General features: G+C 40.3%; 1 long non-coding RNA gene across 1 annotated transcript; it reads right to left on the bottom strand.

The window, feature by feature from the left end:
* Positions 1–5,328: 5,328 nt before the first annotated feature.
* On the bottom strand, positions 5,329–14,415 carry LOC132537710 (uncharacterized). Its single transcript, XR_009549168.1, has 3 exons — positions 14,246–14,415; positions 13,187–13,335; positions 5,329–8,179 (listed from the first exon to the last, which is right to left on the bottom strand). It is a non-coding gene; the product is annotated as an uncharacterized LOC132537710 (long non-coding RNA).
* Between the last annotated feature and the right edge of the window lie 4,563 nt (positions 14,416–18,978).

Below are 18,978 nucleotides of genomic sequence, written 5' to 3' on the forward strand. Positions count from 1 at the left end.
AGACAAACACAGACTTAAAGTGAAAGGGTGGAAAACTACCATACAAGCCAATGGTCCACAATAAAAGGGCAGGAACAGCTATTCTCATATCTGACCAGATAGACTTTAAAATAGATAAGATTTAAAAAGTTAGGAATGGACACTACTTAGTGCTCAGAGACAAAATACAAAAACATCGCTTTATGATCAAAAAGCTACAATAAATGAGAATAGATGGAAAATTTCTGAAGATACTGGAGTCTATATATAGCAAACCTACAGCCAACATCATACTCAATGATGAAAAACTGGAAGCATTTACACTCAGATCAGGTACTAGACAGGGATGCCCACTATCACCATTACTATTCAACATAGTGTTGGAAGTTCTTGCCATAGCAATCAGGCAGGAGCAAGGAATTTAAAGGCATACAGACTGGAAGAGAAGAAGTCAAACTCTCCCTATTTGCAGATGACATGATAACATATATAGAAAAACCTAAGGAATTCAGCAAGAAGCTTTTAGATATCATCAGGCAATACAGTAAGGTATCAGGCTACAAAATTAAGATTTAAAAATCAGTGGCATTCCTCTATGCAAACACTAAGTTAGAAGAAGTTGTAATTCAGAAATCAATTCCTTTTACTATAGCAACAAAAATAATAAAATATCTAGGAATAAACCTAACCAAAGAAGTGAAAGACTTATATACTGAAAATTGTGAGTCACTACTCAAGGAAATTGAAAAAGACACAAAGAAGTGGAAAGATATTCCATGTTCATAGGTTGGAAGAATTAACATCATCAAAATGAATATACTACCCAGAGCCATCTACAAATTTAATGCTATCCCCATTAAAATCCCAACCACGTTTTTTATGAGAATAGAACAAATGTTACAGATGTTTATCTGGAACCAGAAAAGTAGAATTGCCAAATTCTAGAATTGCCAAACAATCTTGAGAAGAAAGAACAGAACTGGAGGCATCACACTCCCAGTTCTCAGATTGTATTATAGGGCCATTGTTATCAAAACTGCCTGGTACTAGAACATGAGTAAACACACTGACCAGTGTAATAGAATTGAGAGCCTAGAAGTAAGCCCCTATACCTATGGACATCTAATCTTTGACTAAGGTGCCCAGACAATTAAATGGTGGAAGGTAAGTCTCTTCAACAAATGGTGTTGGAAAAAATGGGTTGAAACATGCAGAAGAATGAAACTGAACCACTATATTTCACCAAATACAAAAGTAAATTCCAAGTGGATCAAGGACTTGGATGCTAGACCACAAACTGTCAGATACTTAGAGGAAAATATTGGCAGAACTCTTTTCCGCATGAATTTTAAAGACATCTTCAATGAAACGAATCCAATTACAAAGAAGACTAAGGCCTACATGGGACTACATCAAATTAAAAAGCTTCTGCACAGCTAAAGAAACTACTACCCAAACTAAGAGACCCCTCACAGAATGGGAGAAGGTCTTTACATGCCATACATGAGACAAAAGGCTAATAACCAGGATATGTAAATAATTTGCAAATGTCAACAAGAAGAAAACAAATAACCCCATCCAAAAATGGGGGGAGGACATGGACAGAATATTCACCACAGAAGAGATCAAAAAAATCTGAGAAACACATGAAAAAATGCTCCAAGTCTTTGATTGTCAGAGAAATGCAAATAAAGACGACAATGAGATATCACTTCACTCCTGTGAGAATGGCATACATCAGAAAAGGTAACAGCAGCAAATGCTGGAGAGGTTGTGGGGTCAAAGGAACCCTCCTACACTGCTGGTGGGGATGTAAATTGGTCCAACCTCTGTGGAGAACAGTCTGGAGAACTCTCAGAAGGCTAGAAATGGACTTACCCTGTGATCCTGCAATTCCTCTCCTGGGGATATATCCTAAGGAACCCAACACACCCATCCAAAAAGATCTGTGTGCACACATGTTCTTGGCAGCACAATTTGTAATAGCCAAAACCTGGAAGCAACCCAGGTGTCCAACAACAGATGAGTGGCTGAGCAAGTTGTGGTATATATATACACAATGGAATACTACTCAGCTATAAAAAAATGGTGACTTCACTGTTTTCAGCCGATCTTGGATGGACCTTGAAAAATTCATGTTAAGTGAAATAAGTCAGATACAGAAGGATGAATATGGGATGATCTCACTCTCAGGCAGAAGTTGAAAAACAAGATCAGAAAAGAAAACACTGGTAGAACCTGAACTGGAATTGGCGTATTGCACCAAAGTAAAATACTCTGGAATGGGTGGGTAGAGAGAATACAGATCCAAGAAGGATGACAGAGGACCTAATGGGGGTTGTATTGTTATATGGGAAACTGGGGAATGTTATGTATGTACAAACTATTGTATTTACTGTCAAATGTAAAACATTAATTCCCCAATACAGAAATTAAAAAAAGAAGGAGAAGAAGAAGAAGAAGAAGAAGAAGAAGAAGAAGAAGAAGAAGAAGAAGAAGAAGGAGAAGAAGAAGAAGGAGAAGAAGAAAATAGATACTGAAGATGACCAGCAACTGACGTCACAGCTGGAAATGCTACACATCATCAGGCATTGCAATTTCTCTGTTTTGACCCATCTTGCTCCTATCTGCTTCCTAGTAGCACCTGTCTGTTTCTCCTGCTGAATCCTGGTTCCTCTCAGCATCATCAGGGAGTAGCAGGTACATAAACTCCTTTATGTCACCCATAGTAGACTTGAATTAGGGGGCTAGGTGGTGGCACATATGTTTAAGTGCACATATTACCATGCGTACAAGCTCTTGGTCTCCACCTGAAGGGGGAAAGTTTCTAGATTGGTCAAGCAGTGCTGAAGGTGTCTCTCTGTCTTTCTCTTCCTCTTCATTTCCCCTTCCCTCTCAGTTTCTCTCTGTTCTTCAGATAAAATAAAGAAGTATAGTTTAAAACGGAAGACTTGAATGGAGTATTATAGCACAATTATAAGGAAATAAAATATGGGAGGATGCAATAAAACTAGTCAAATGAGGATCATTATAGGGATGTGTGGGGCCACTGCTGAGAATGTGGATGGAAATATTGGAGCGCCTTCTTGGTGGGAGTGATAACCCTTTGTCCATTTTTAAACATCTTTATCAAGAGCAGCCCTTGTGTGGGGGGAGGACTTTGTGAACCAACTGACTTCCTCCTACATGACTGCACTCTGAGCAACAACTGACTTTTGCCTCCTGCTTCATGTCTCTTCAAAGTGGAATGTGTCCTTTCCTAGCATTTTTTAAACTGACTCCTGCAAAATTGTGCAATTTCCTGCTATTTCTCCTATGGTCCTCAAGCCAAGTTCTGCTTTGGGGGACTTTCCTCAGTTGCTTTAAGAGCTCCCCAATGCCTTCCATTAGTCTTACATATCAACCCTTGTGGGAACACTTTGCTCTGGCACTCATGAAACAGCTTTATAAAACTACATCTTGTTACCTTGGCCCTATTTCATTCAACAAATATTTTACCAAGAGCCTTCTTTTTTAAAATTTCATTTTATTTTTTTATAGGATAGACAGAAATTGAGAGGGGAAGGGGATATAGAGATGGAAAGAGAAAGAAAGAGATCTGCAGCACTGCTTCACCACTCATGAAGCTTCCCCTTTGCAGGTGTGGACTCAGGGTTTGAACCCAGGTCCTTGTGCATGATAATATATGCACTCAGTTGGGTGCACCACTGCCCAGTCCCCCTCCACTAGTGCTTCCTTTGCTGTGATGTGATTCTAGATCCTGTGGCTTAAAAATAATTGTTAAGATAAAAAAAATGGCATAAAAATGACTCGAGGTCTGGGCAGAACCTTACAGCTGCTAAATACAAATATTCCAAGTGAAGAAATTTTAGATACAAAGAAGAAACTATTTACTTCAGATGATGCTGTTAAGGAGACTGTGAATGACCCGTGGGGTTTTCCTGTTCCTTATTCTTATTGAAGTTTGTGCTTTGACTGGGAAGATAAATGAGAGTTATAGAATAATATGCTGCCATCTCTGGGCAACCTGCTTTTTTTCAGCATGTTATGTAAATTAGATTATCCCCTCTCAAAAGACCTTCATTAGATTGCTCTGTGAGAATTTAGCTTAAATCAACATAAACTAGTTTAGTTATGCACAACACCCCTTCCACCCAAGGGCTTAACTTGTCACAGAGGGCTGAAGATCAGGTCCAGGAGTGTCAGGTGTTGACACTTGGAGGGACATTTGGAGACCTGCCTGCCAGATGTCTAACATCTGTATTACTCTTTTTTAAAAAAATTATTTATTTAATAATGATCAATAAGACCATAGGATAAGAGAGGTAACAATTCACAGAATTCCCACCACCAGAGTTCTGTATCCTATCTCCTTCACTGGAAGCTGTTCTATCATCTGTCTTATTCTTGATCTCATTTAAAACTTCACATGTGTTTTACTCCATCCCCCCAAAAACCCAAGCAGATATCACAAAACCCATTTTATAGCATCGAGGTTAGAAGGGAACAACTTGAATGGGAGTCTGGCCTGGTTGCCAAAAGTTTGTAATGGAAGTAAACTTAATCACTGCTTCTTTCTGGTTTTAAAATGTTATGAGGGATCAAGTTTCTCTCTTGTTATTCTCCAGTGCAAAATGTTGTGCTTATGGAGTTACAAGGCATGCACATGGGCAGGGCTAGAGTGTCACGTTGAGCATGATGGTGAGTGCTGGCTCAGCGATCTCTGTGTGACACAAGGGCCTTGCTCCTTCCTGTACAATGAGAGAAGTCATTTCATGATGAAATAGGGTAAGACTATAAAACTCCATTCTCACAGGGGTGAGGTGGTATCTCAATGTTGTCTTTATTTCCATTTCTCTGATAATCAGTGACCTCGAGCATGTTCTAGAAAGGACTCTGGGTGTTATGTAGGGAGAGAAGAAGAGAAAGGTAGGCCTGAGAGGTTATGTGGGGCCAAAGGTATAACTGGTTCTGTTTGACTTGAAATGGCATTTCATGGGAAAAACAAAAATTTCCATCTTCTAGGTTCATCTGATTGCTTCTTTCATAGGCAGGGTTTTGATTCTAGAGCCTTTCAGATGTTGCAGATCTATGGATAGAATTATATACTTGTATATAAGCACAGGAAATTTTTTTCTGAAATAATACCCACCAGAATGCTATTAGTTATTGTTCTTGAGGGGAATAATTTAGTAATTTTTACTTTCTTAATAAAAAAAGAGATGGGGATATTTTTATTAGTGATTCATTAATAATTAACAAGATAGTAAGATAACAGGTATACAATTCCATACAGTTCCCACAACCAGAGTTCTGTGTCCCATCCCTTCCATTGGAAACTTCTCTAATTATCCCTTTGGGAGTCTGGACCAAAATTCTTTTTGGGGTGTAGAAGAGGGGAGGTCTAACTTCTGTAATTGCTTCTTGAACATGGACATTGGCAGGTCAACTCATAATCCCAGCCTGTGTCTATCTTTTCCTAGTGGGGTAGGGCTCTGGAGAGGTGAGGTTCTGGGACAAATTGGTAAGGTCATCTGCCCAGGGAAGTCAGGATGGCATCCTGGTAACCCTGGTGGCTGAAAGACAGTAATATATAAAGCAGAGCAAATTGTTTAATAAACAGGAACCTAAAGATAAAAATAAAGCAGATGAAGCTAGGGGTCTTCATGTGGGAAAAAGCTAGGAATTCTATTTTAGGTAATTTTCAAGGTGTCCATGACTAGTAATTTTTTACCTGAGCCCAATAGCTAACATGAAGGTGGGCTAAAAGTATAGTCTGGGAAGATGTTGTCAGAGTTGAGAACAGGCCTAGAAAACTGGATTAGGGAAGATAGTAGCTCCCAAATAATGTAGAAAGTATATAAGTACCATTCATTAGCTGTTTATCTTATTGATCTGACCTAGGGCCCATATCTATTCATATTTAGCACAAGAATCTGTGTAATCTTTGCATTCCTATCAGTCTGAGCTCACAGTCCATGGTCACAGCTAGGAACATTCCAGGTGGCAGTCACTCCAGTCTTCTTTGAGTGGCATATTAGTTTGACCCAGCCTCCCTTCAGAGGGTAGGGCAGTCCCTACCACTGCTGGTCTACAATGAGTGCAAGGTCCTGTCGAGGTCCACAGAAGGGCTTATGTTGTTGTTCCTGATAGAAGTGACAGTGATGGTAAAGAGAGGTTTATTAGAAGTCTAGGCCAATCATATCTTTGTGGGAATCCAAGGATTCTCTGACTAGGACCCCAGATGATGCGGTGGCCTGCTCATGACCAAAGAGGTCATCGTTTAAGTATGCCAGTCTCTTGCCCTTATCCGAGCTGTAGATTTTTATGAACTCAGATTAAAAAGTGTTCTACATTGTCATTAAAGAAACAACAACAAAAAATTCACCCTATGGAATCATTAGCCTCAAAAAAGAATGCTACCTCCAGAGTGTTTGACCAGTTCATATTGATTCTGCATAGGGGTTGGGATTCTGCATAGGGATTCTGCATAGTTGCTCTCTAGCAGAGCCCACTTGCGACCATAGTTCAAGCCCCTAGTTCCCACCTGCTGGGGGAAAGCTTCACTAGCAGTGAAACTGTGCTGCAGATTTTTCTCTTTCTCTCTCCCTTTCTATCTCCCATTCCTTCTCAATTTATCTGTATCCAAAATAAAAATAAAAACAAAGACTGCATACAGCATAGCCTTCTTTGGCCACAGAAAGTGGAGGAGAGATAAACGTTATACTAGGTTTTGGACCTGAGAGTGTCTGTGCTGTACCAAGTACATATCATGCTCTTTCTAGTTCCAAGAATTGTCTGATAGCTCATATCTCCATGCAGCATCACCTCATGCCATTCCAGCTGTGTGCTCACTGCTCCGAAGGGCTAAAAAGGCTATTGAGGACTAGTAGTGTTTGCCCAGGATTTCATAGGAGAAGTTCACAACAAAATTACAGAAACTGAGTGAACTTTTCAGAATTCAAAAAGGGAGATGATGATCAGCTGCTTCATAGGGAGTCCCAAGAAACAGAATCAAAATGGCCCCCGAGTAATTTAAAATGAAGCCACTGAAAGTTGGCCTGGGTACTGACACTGGTCAGAACCTTCCTTCTTTGAAGTCTTCTAGCAAAAATACAAGCCCACCAAATACCAGAAAAGAAGCTTAAGACTACATCCCCAAATGACAGGTAGTGGGATTAACACTGGCACAATCCCAGCACAAGTGGAGCAGGAAAGCCACAAAGCAGAGAGAAAACCAAGAGGAGGGAGGAGAGAACCATGGCTTTTCACTTGTCCCTTTATCCACCTTTGGGTTGTTGAAATTGTTTTTTCAATGAGGGTGCTTTCATTTTAGCATTAGAACTCTAATAGAGTCTTTAAAATAAACAAGCAAGCACATCAGCACATGGATCCAAAACTCCAGCTAATCTCATTTTTCTTCTCTAAGAACAAAGGTTGTGAAGAATAATAAACAAATGTTTGGGAGGAGATCTTGTCTGCTTTCACCTGCCATATGTTTGGCTGGATCCGTAGCAGCTGTGGTGGCCTCCTTACCCGCAGTGTTTGGGGAATTTAGCTTTACACTGTGTCCAGGGCTCTGCAGCTCTAAAATTAGCACAAGAATAGATAGGAACTTTCTTCTCCTTCACTCACATTCACCTTCAATTCTAGAGGGCCAAGATTTGAGGTCTTTGCTTTGCCTGGTGCCCTTAAACATATCCTAGAACTAATTCTGTTTTATTTGGGGGTGGGGGTTGTCAAATTCACTGAGGTGCTGAGTTTGCTCTCAATATGTCAAAAAAGATTTTGAGATATTCATCCCTGTCAGGTTTAGCCATTCTGCCTATTATAACTTAGCACCAACTTGTAGCAATATGGGAAGGCATTTTATCAATTCCTTGGTCAAGAAGTCAACGGTCTGTTCTTATTTAAATGAAATCCATGCAGTTTATAAATTCAGAAAATGATACTCTGAAATGTTTCTCAACTATGTGTCAACTTCCCATTGCATTTGACTTTTGATGAACTATATTGTCCATACAAACTAGTTGAGAAACAAACTTATTGTCAGTTAAAAAAAAAAAAAGGTCTTTTGCTGATAAAGAGTAGTGAAATAAGGAGGGATTGCATCAATAAGGGTGGAGACTCTTGTCATCTCTCCATTCTGCCATCTTTAAGGCTTCCACATTCTAGGTAGCACATCTGTACTTAGTAATATCTGAAAGAGAGAAAGGAGGGTATCCTTCCAAGCATCTTCTTTCCGCAAGATAGAAAGTCTTCTGCAAAAGTCCCCCTGTTGATTCTTTTTTAAAATATATTTTTTTTTATTTTTATTATTGGATAGAGACAGAGAAAATTGAGAAGGGAGAGGGAGCTAGAGACAGAGAGACAGAAAGAGACATGCAGCCCTGCTTCACCACTCATAAAGCTTTCCTCCTGCAGGTGGGGACAAGGGTCTTGGACCTGGGTCCTTGTGCACTATAATCTGTGTGCTGTCCCCCTTCACCTACCTCCCCCCACCCCAGCTGATTTCTTATCAGGTCCCACTGACCAACATTGGGTCACATGTGCATGTTCTAGCTACCAGGTGACTGGGAAAATCTTTAGCAAAAATGATGACTAGAGAGATCGGGTATCCAACAGGTCTACCATACAGGAGTCATTATATAAGAGCCTCTGGAATCAGACTAGAATGTGGACTCTTCTACTTATTACCACTGCATACTTGAGTAGGTTGGAGTCTTCCTATGCTGTATGAATTGCATGCAGCAATATATGTAAAGCTCTCACAATAGCATCTGCCACATGGTGAGTGTTAAACATCAGGATTATTTGCACAGCCAGAGTTACAGAAGATCTCCTGGGGCCTGGGGTTCATCCAAATGTTTTGGCAAAGAAAATTCACTGACAAGTTGAATTTAAGGCCTGAATATTAAAATTCTATAGGATTCTCACTACTGTTATCTTTAATACTTCTAACTTAATATATACTATTGTCATGATTTCTTTTAAAAGCTTTCAGTTGGCAATCTTGTCTATTAAAATAGTTTCCAATAAAAGTTATTAGAAATAAAGCATGCTGGGTTCTAGAGGAAGAGTCAGTCTTTCAAGATCCAATCTACTCTTCTCTCACTCACCTTTGAATTTTCTTTTTTTTAAATATATTTTTTTTATTTATTTATTCCCTTTTGTTGCCCTTGTTTTATTGTTGCAGTTATTATTTTTGTTGTTATTGATGTCATTGTTGTTGGATAGGACAGAGAGAAATGAAGAGAGGAGGGGAAAACAGAGAAAGAGAGAGAAAGATAGACACCTGCAGACCTGCTTCACCGCTTGTGAAGCGACTGCTCTGCAGGTGGGGAACCGGCAGCTCCAACCGGGATCCTTACGCTGGTCCTTGTGCTTTGCACCACCTGCGTTTAACCCGCTGTGCTACTGCCGGACTCCCACCTTTGAATTTTCAACATCATGTCACTCAAACTTTTCTTTCTGTGGCTTAAGAGTAGTAGTAGCAGCAGCAGTACCAAATAGTGACTCATCTCAAATCTTTTAATTTTCCAACTTCAAATTAAAGCAAATTTAGAAAGGGCCATTAGCAGATTATTAGGACTGTCCTTTAAATTTTGATATACTTTCAGTGGAATGGAAATTGGCACAAACATTTTGATATGCAATTTGATACATCACATATTTAAAGATATAATTCCTTTGACACTGTAGTCAAAGGAATTCCCCTTCTATAAATCTAAGCAACCAGAAGACTAAAGCTTGCATTGGCTGAATTTTGTAAACAAACTAAATAGACATTAATAGTAAATACATTAAAAAATTAAGACATTTCTAAATCCATATTCCCAGAGGGTTAAAGAATAGGAAAGCTATCAGGGGAGGAGTTGGGATATGGAGTTCTGGTGGTGGGAATTGTGTAGAATTGTACCCCCTCTTATCTTATAGTCTTGTCAGTGTTTCCATTTTATAAATAAAAATTTAAAAAATTAAAACATTTCTATATTATGAAATTTACCAGTTGAAACATTTTTTTTTCCCTCCAAGGTTATTGCTGGGCTCGGTGCCTGCACCATGAATCCACAGCTCCTGGAGGCCATTTTTCCCCCTTTTTGTTGCCCTAGTTGTTGCAGCCTCGTTGCGGTTATTATTGCCAATGTTGACGTTGCTTTGTTGTTGGATAGGACAGAGAGAAATGGAGAGAGGAGGGGAAGACAGAGAGAGAGGGGAGAGAAAGATAGACACCTGCAGAACTGCTTCACCGCCAGTGAAGCGACTCCCCTGCAGGTGGGGAGCCGGGGGCTCGAACCGGGATCCTTACACCGGTCCCTGTGCTTTGCGCCACGTGCGCTTAACCCACTGCGCCACCGCCCCGACTCCCGGTTGAAACATTTTTTAAAACTGCTTTTGTTCCATTTGGTTTGGAGTGTTATTTGTTTTGCAATGTTAGAGCCCTCAGCATGCCTGACTTTACTGTTCCAAGATTGCCTTTTTCATTCTTTTATTTCAGATGTATGTAAGAGAGGGAGAGACATCACAGCTTCTCCCAGAGCCATGATACTCTCATGTTGTCCTGGGGCTTAAAACTAGATCATGCCTGGGAGTCGGGTGGTAGCGCAGCGGGTTAAGCGCACGTGGCGCAAAGCGCCAGGACCGGCCTAAGGATCCCGGTTCGAGCCCCTGGCTCCCCACCTGCAGGGGAGTCGCTTCACAGGCGGTGAAGCAGGTCTGCAGGTGTCTTTCTCTCCCCCTCTCTGTCTTCCCTTCCTCTCTCCATTTCTCTCTATCCTATCCAACAACAATGACAACAAGAATATCTACAACAATAAAACAACAACAAGGGCAACAAAAGGGAATAGATAAATAAATTTTTAAAAATATTAAAAAAAAAAAAAAAAAAACTAGGGGAGCCGGGCGGTAGCACAGCAGGTTAAGCGCACGTGGCGCAAAATGCAAAAACCGGCCTAAGGATCCCGGTTTGAGCCCCCGGCTCCCCACCTGTAGGGGAGTCGCTTCACAGGCGGTGAAGCAGGTCTGCAGGTGTCTGTCTTTCTCTCCCCCTCTCTGTCTTCCCCTCCTCTCTCCATTTCTCTCTGTCCTATCCAACAACAACGACATCAATAACAACAACAATAATAACTACAACAATAAAATAACAGGGCAACAAAAGGAAACAAATAAATATATAAAAAAAACTAGATCATGCCTATCAGCACCACCACCACCCTTAAAACAGTTTTTTAAATATATATATATATATATATATATATATATATATATGCTAGCATGAAAGAATTCCTGCAATTTATTGTTAAGTTTAAGAAAATAATAGTTGCTTGTCTGTCGCCTGTTTCTCACTGTTGGCCGATGCTAGTCGAGGGGGGCGACACGCCGCAGGGAAACTGGTGTTGAGGGTGAGCACAGAGAAAGACACAAACTTCGGGGAGTGCTTCAGAGAGACGGCTCATTTACTGTACACTGGGCAGGTTAATATACTGCGGTTTAGGGAAGGGGAAGTAGTAGAGATCCAATCTCACAGCCACACCTCATACCACACCACGCCATGCCCGTAGCATAAGTCCCTAACAGGTGCTGGGCACACTCTTCGTCATGAGTTAAGGAACTTGTGATGAGGGAGTCTCCACCCCCAATCTGGAGTCTAGGTGCTATCTTGGGTCCACATGGTCGAGTAGGGACATGCCTACCGCCTCTCTTTGGGGCGTGGGGGAGGGCTCAGGGTTTACCCTCTCAAGACTTGATGTAGAGATGATAGGCCTTGACCCAGCCTAGGGGGTAGATCTCTCCCACATTTTTCTTATTTTATCAGTCATCACTGTGCTCTAACAAAGTGCTTCGGTATCTTAAAAGCAGGGCATGGTTTGGCAATTTGCATGGGGTTCAGCTAAGACATCTCATCATCATTATAGTATATATGGAATTAGTTAGTTCATTAATGAAGCTTCATATAGTTCTCTCCATCTGATCTCTCTGTGTGTTCTTTCATCAAGGAGATCAACCTAGTTCAGGTTTGTTCCAGAGGATGAGAAAAGGGAATTTTTGAAAATTTGGTTTAGGATCTACACAATGTCATGTCTCTTGATTTTTATTGGTTGAAGCATGTTGCAAGACTAGACAAGGATCAAGGTGTAAGGAAAGAGTCTTCAACCCTAATGAAGTGTTGTGCCAGAGCCATCACCTAAAATGCCCACAATTACCCTCACTATCTAGGATGTGTACTTTTGTCCTCTCCCATAATGAGCTTGTACTGAACTCTGTGACCAAAAGCATATGGCAGCAGTAATTGTGTGTGATTTCTGAGGCTGGATCTTAAAAAAGCATTGTACCATGCACCCTGTACTCTTAGAAGACATCCTATGTGAAAGTCAGTTGCCCTTGAGGAAGCTTAAGTAGCCTGTGAAGAATCCTTCATGCAGGGAAACCAAGGTCTCCTGTCAATAGTTGGCCCCAACTTACAGCTGTGGTGTGGATAACTTTAGAGATCCTTCAGTCCCAGTCAAATCCTAAATGACTGGAACTTCATCGAAGGAATGACCAAAAGTCTGTTTGAGTCTCTAACCCTTCTAGAGCCCAGAAGCAGTACTTCGCAATAAAAATTAAAAAAAGAAAAATGATGATGATGAGGAGGAGGAGAAGGAGATTGTATCATTTGGGATAAAACAGATGGAATTGGAGGTGATTATGCCAAATGAAATAGGAAGTAAAAGACTTGATCTTGCACATCGATGGAGTACAGATGACTCAAGTCAATGAACTTGAAAAAGAATAATGATAGTAAACAAATACCAGTTACATTTTATGAGAACTGTGGTGGTTATCAGAGGTTGGGGGGCAGTCACAGTACTTCTTTGGTAGGTGAGGCAGCTTACACATACACACACATACACTTGAGCATAAAGCTATATAGTCCTTGAAAACTTACAATTCTTTTTAACCACTGTTAATTTACTAATAAAAATTTTAACACTCTTCCTAAGTGCTCAATAGCAAGTTTTAGTGTTTTGTAACATTAGATAATGAATAAAAGATACAAATAATATGTAATCTTTATTGTATACATTCACATAAATACAAGCATAAACATACACACATTTTGTGTACAGATATATTCATATGCATGTAGATATAATGATTTTCTCTACAAAGTGTGTGTGTATGTGTATGTGTGTTAATGCTGGATATCAAAAATGGGCAGACTCACACTTTTGTAGTTTTGCTGTTTTCTCCAGATTTGCTTGAGATAATGTTCCACTAGGTACATTTGACTTCTAGTTTTTGAAAAATTTTGAAACAAAATCTAATTTCTCTTGCTATTTCACAGCAACTGCATGTCCACATGTATGTGAGCAACTAGAAGAGACAGGAGTTAAAACCATTTGGGAATCTTCAGAGGCCCTCTGGCATGATTGCTCTGGACATTTAAGTCCTACAAAGTGTAAAACATGCCCCCAGAATGTCAGCACAGGCATGGTGAGCCAGATGACTGCTTCCCGACACTATAGCATTTGGACCACACTAACAATACAACTACATTGCGACTGAAGCATCCGTTTTTCTTTTAAATGAGATTTCCCCCAAAAGACAACATCCAACCTAGTCACTGAAATGTAATTAGTGCATACAGCTGGATCTGGTTTAGAACACGAAGAATCTGTTTGAAAAAACAAACAGAAAATGGGGTCCAGCTGTCTGAACCAGTTTAGAGAACACCACATTTATTATAAAAAGCAAAGTGTTACTATATGATTTCCTAGTCACTTCTTACTAGTCTTGAGGTTTTTTAAAACAACCAAACCAATTAATTAATTGGTACACTTGACCAAGCCTTGTCAACATAAGGAATCAGAGAGCTTTTGTCCCCTGAAAACAGGTAGATATCAGAGTATGTGGGGATTTTGTCCCCCAATTTTCTGAGCTAGCTCCATGAATTTCTTATTGGATTGTAAGGAATCTGGAATATTGCTCACATTGGTATTTCCATTCATAATATTTATTACTAGTCTTTTTATTTAATGAATGTTGACAGTAGCCTCAGGGCTAGAAGCAGACTCCTAGAAATGGCAATGGCCTTCGCCTGGTAGATTATTGTTCAGTTCTCTTCTCCGACTCTCCCAGAATCTACACTATCTGGTCTTGTAGCATTTCACAGAGCCCCAGAAGAGGTAGTTTCATCTCAGAAGGAAGTATCTCTAACTTTAAAACAGGCATGAAGTATGCAATTAGAGAAATAGCTCAGCTAGAGAGCATAGGACTTGCATACCTTAGGCTCTGGGTTCCAGCCCCAGGGCTGCATGTGCCAGCAGGGCTCTCACTCTTCTCCTTCTTTCTCTCACATTAACTTCTCTTTAGCTTATAATAATAAATAATAAAAATAAGAGTCACAGTGACTTTGAGTAAGTCTCCTACAGTCTTCTAAACCTTGTTGTCTTCAGTGACACAAGAGATAGTATTCTTATAACAAGGATATAATGAGCAAAGCATTGCAAAACTATTGTGTGGGTGATAACAGAAATTCTGGCTATGAGTAGATTCATAGCTTGGCACTGGATTGGATGACTCAACAGCAAAATCAATACAAATAAAATTCCTCAGGCAGTTTGCTTAGTTTTTGTTTGTTTGTTTTGTTGTTGTTTAATATCTAGGATGTAGAAAGACTTCATTTTACCACTGTCTTTGGAGACATGGCAAAAACCTGATTTACATACTTCCACATTTCAGTGTGAGGTTTGTTTTCACATGCAATTTGCTTTTAGATATAGAAATGTGATTTATGAAATACAAGAAGTAAGACCCAATTTGCTGACATTAGTGGGAAAGATCCTTGTGACTGAGGAAAAAAATATCCAGCCAAAAGAGATCTTAATAAAGTAACCTGCTTTCTGTACACTAAAAGGAGCTAGATTGAGCACCATAGAGAGTCTTATGATGCCTTCCCTAAACTATAAAACCCACTTAAGTCCTTCAGCTAATAAAGAAAGAGTTAGAGAAAATGAAAACAAGAAAGCAGACACCTGTGTCAGCTGACCTGGTGCCCCCACATGGCCTCCATAGAACACAAAACTCACCAGGTTCAAGCCCCTATACCACCATAAGCCAATGCTGAGCAATGATCTGGTGTAAATAATAATAATAATAAAAAAATAAAACTCAGAGGTTTATGGACACCTCCTCCTCCACTCAAGTCTGGGCACTCAAATCCAAGAGATAGAAGGAAAGCGGTTGCTTTAAGCAGCCCAGTTCCTCATGCAAAGGGGCCCCAGCTCATGCTTTCCCTGCTTCACCAGTGGGCTTCACTGTTGCAAAGCAAGGCCTGGAAAGGTCGTCGGAAGCCTACTCCACATGGCTCCTTATGGAGAATTAATTGAAATTTCCCTCTGCAATATGGAGAGGAAAAGAAGTGTTTCCTGGCTCTGCCTCAACACAAATAAATCCACCCCTTGTGTGAATAAATTACTTTGTGGGCATTCCTAATGTGTCCCAAGCATGCTGACTGGTGCCCAAATTAAGATCAGGAAGGGTGTGGCTGGTGCTGAGTCACTACATATTTGCAAATTCATGTAAAACACAAAACAGGCAACCACTCTTAAAAAGGTTTTGTTCTGAGAACTTTTTTGGCATATTGGTTGTGAGAATTTAGAACAACCCCCACCACCACCAAAACTAAAGTTTTAAATCTAAATGGTGTTTGAGTGCGCAAAGCTGCCCCCCCCCCCCCATTTGTATAGCAGTACAGTTTTCACTTTGCCCTATTGTCTTAATGGGGAAATAATTTAAAATCTCATCACAGAGAGTCAGAAACACATTAGTTCTGGGTCCACACCAGCTCCCTTCTGGGTGGGAACAGCACTCCCAGAAGCAACGGAAAGTGGTTTCTGAAAGAGAAGACTGTCTGCATTGGATTCTTTAGAATCAGAATGGTCTGCTTATTCTCTACTTTTGCACAGGGGAGACTATATCTACTTCTGAATAAGAACAAATAAGTGATTAGGTGATGGCTCTCCTAGCCTAGTACACACTTTATGTGAGAGAACCCGAGGTGGAGCCCCCAGCACCACACAGGAGTATCATACACAGCACCAAGGGAGGCTCCATGAACAGTGGAGTGGTACTATAATGTCTGTGTGTGTGTGTGTGTGTGTGTGTGTGTGTGTGTGCGTCTCTGTGTGTGTGTATCTTTCTGTATATGTTATCTCATTAGAATGAAAGAAAAGAATAAAGAAAGAGAGAAAGGAAGTAAGAAAGGATGGGAGAAAGAAAGGAAGAAAGAAAGAAAGAGAGACAAAGACAGTCGGGTGGTGGTACACCCAGTTGAGCACACACATTACTATGCGCAAAGACCCAAGTTCCAGCCTCCTGCTCCCCACCTGCAGGTGGGACACTTTATGAGTAGTGAAACAGGTCTGTGGGTGTCTATTTCTCTCTTCTTTCTCTCTCTCTCCCTCTCCCCCCCTCTCCCCCTACCTCTCCTTCTGTCTCAATTTCTTTCTGTCCTATCAAACAAAATAGAAAACAAAGGAAATGGCCATTGGGAGTGGTAGGTTCGTAATACCGACCCCAGTGTTATCCCTGGCAACAATTAAAAAAAAGAATAAATAAATATTTTTAAAAATAAGCCAAAGAGAAAGGTAACCTGGCTTCTGACTTGTTTATTATAGAAAGCTGAAGTGGCTCTTACATAACTCTATATCTCCAGGATTTACTATTCCTCCTTCAAAATGTGCCAAAAATGGAGGGCATTTTCCCAGCATATAGCTAGGTATGTTGCTTTTCTGGAATACTCTAGAATGGGCCATCATTATTGTGTCCTAGAGTGATTTGCTTTCCCATAATGATTAGGTTTTTTGTGACATCTGGACAATTCTGCTGAATTGGAGCCTGTCACTCACCTGGAATGGCCCTCACTGATGGGAAGCACTCTCAAAAGCCATGGGGTTTGAGTAGACCCAGCTCTCACGAGGGCTGCCAGGGAGTGAGTAATTCTGGCTTTGGAAAGGGCACATTTTGTAAAGCTAAATTAATTTGTCCTGTATCTCATCCATGACTTCTCTGTTTCCCATTTTAAATACTGAGCTGCTTTGGTTACATGATCATTAAGGGGAAAAAAATTATTTTGTTATAGTGTGCATTCATTTTCAATAACAGAATGAGCTTGATTTTTGGAACCAAATCAGTCAGCACCCATCCAGATACTCACAGGAGAGGAGGAAGAAATAAAATCTATCACCTTTACCTTTCTGAATAGGAAGCTCCAGAGCTTCTGACTGCCCTCAATTCTTTCCACTCGTTTCCCCTGATGGTAAATGTACATGGCAACAGCTCTTTTCCACAATTTTGGGTTTTAATTTCCTAAGATAAGGCTGAAAAGGCCCATATGACTATTATGAATTATCTTTGCTCATCAAAGAGCTCCAAGACCAGAATCTATAAACATATCTGGACACTATGTTTAGTTATAAGCCATTGGGAAAGAAAAATGAAATGATATCTAAACTAAATATCCAGCCCCTCTTCCAATCTGCCTCTTTATAGCAGTGACTCCAAGAAATAAGTCTTTTATATGTACTAGAACCAAAAAGCTAACCAACGTCAAGTTTAAAGAATTATGTGATCCCAGAGAAAAATGTCCCCAATTCCATCAAACCAATTCCAAGGTCAACAAAGGTATACAATTACCAGGATGTCACAACTCCTCTCCTTATACAAACAGCTTGGCCCCTACTGAGGCCATCTCCTTGTCTCTCAGTGAATAGTTTCCCTTTCCTTTGACCAACAGCCAGCTGCCCTGGGTAACAGCTATGATACAGGAGAGCTAATTGCTCATAATCAGGAGTAAAAATGAAGACAATAATATAAAGCAAAACAAAACAAAATCTTGCAGTGTGACCTGAAAACTGAAAACACATGTGGCAAGATCTTCTCACCAAGCAGAAGATTCCAGACTTGGAACTTGGTGTCATTCATTCTGGGAGTTATTGATTAAAAGAATTTTGTAACTGTCGGATTCTTAAAGTCAAAAGTATAAGTTCAGGATTGGACCGTGATGAAAGAGCATAGAGAGGTCAATGGATTTTCAAGGCACTTACTTGTTAGTAAATTAAAGTGCAGAACATGTTGACAGGAGGCTGCAGCATCACTTGGCATTACAGAGAACAGGGTGCACCCACCATGCCACTAGGAAGAGACTGCTTAACTTGCTAATGATCAGGGTCTTGGTTTGGAAGTCTAATCCAGAGCTGAAAGCTTACTAAAACAAGCTTGTTAGCCAACACCAGACCTATCAGAAGTACTTAAGCCAGCCAGGGGAGGATGAAGGAGAAGACTTCCTTAGAAAAGCAATAGATGTAGGTATGACTTAGAAAAGTCATATATAGTCATAGAAATTGTAGTCAATCCACATCTGTGACCTTAGGAGAACTAATGTAATTTCCATGGAGGGAATGGGGACATAGAACTTTGGTGGTGGGAATAGTGCTGGCACTGAGTCCCAGAGATAGCCCTAGTGAGAAAAAGAAAATGAGCTGAACCTTTTTGCAGACGTGATTTAATCACTCTGATGTTGTTTCTTCATCTATAAAATAGGTATGTGCTAGAGGCAATCCTGTCAAGTAAAAAAAGCCAAGAGGGGAAAGACAAATACTTGAAGCTCTCAGTAATAGATGAGACCTAAGGAAACAAAGCAAAGGGAAATACAGGATGAAACTTTAAGGGACTGTGGTCTATTGCATCAGATCCAGCACCATGGTAGGGAGAATGTGGGTGCATTAGGACCCAGTATCCCGTGGTGGAAGAGGATGGTTGGTGGAGGGAGGTTTCTCCCTACTGACAATGGTTAGGGAGAAACGTGGAAGTATACTCCTGTGATAACAAAGATCCTATAAACCAACATTCTCTCAATAAAGAAATCATTTTTTAAATTTTTGTGTTATCTTTATTTATTGGATAGAGACTTCAGAAATCAAGAAGGAAGGAGTGATAGGGAAAGAGAGAGAGAGA

The sequence above is a fragment of the Erinaceus europaeus genome, chromosome 3 (genome assembly GCF_950295315.1).
Source record: "Erinaceus europaeus chromosome 3, mEriEur2.1, whole genome shotgun sequence".
NCBI lineage: Eukaryota > Metazoa > Chordata > Mammalia > Eulipotyphla > Erinaceidae > Erinaceus > Erinaceus europaeus.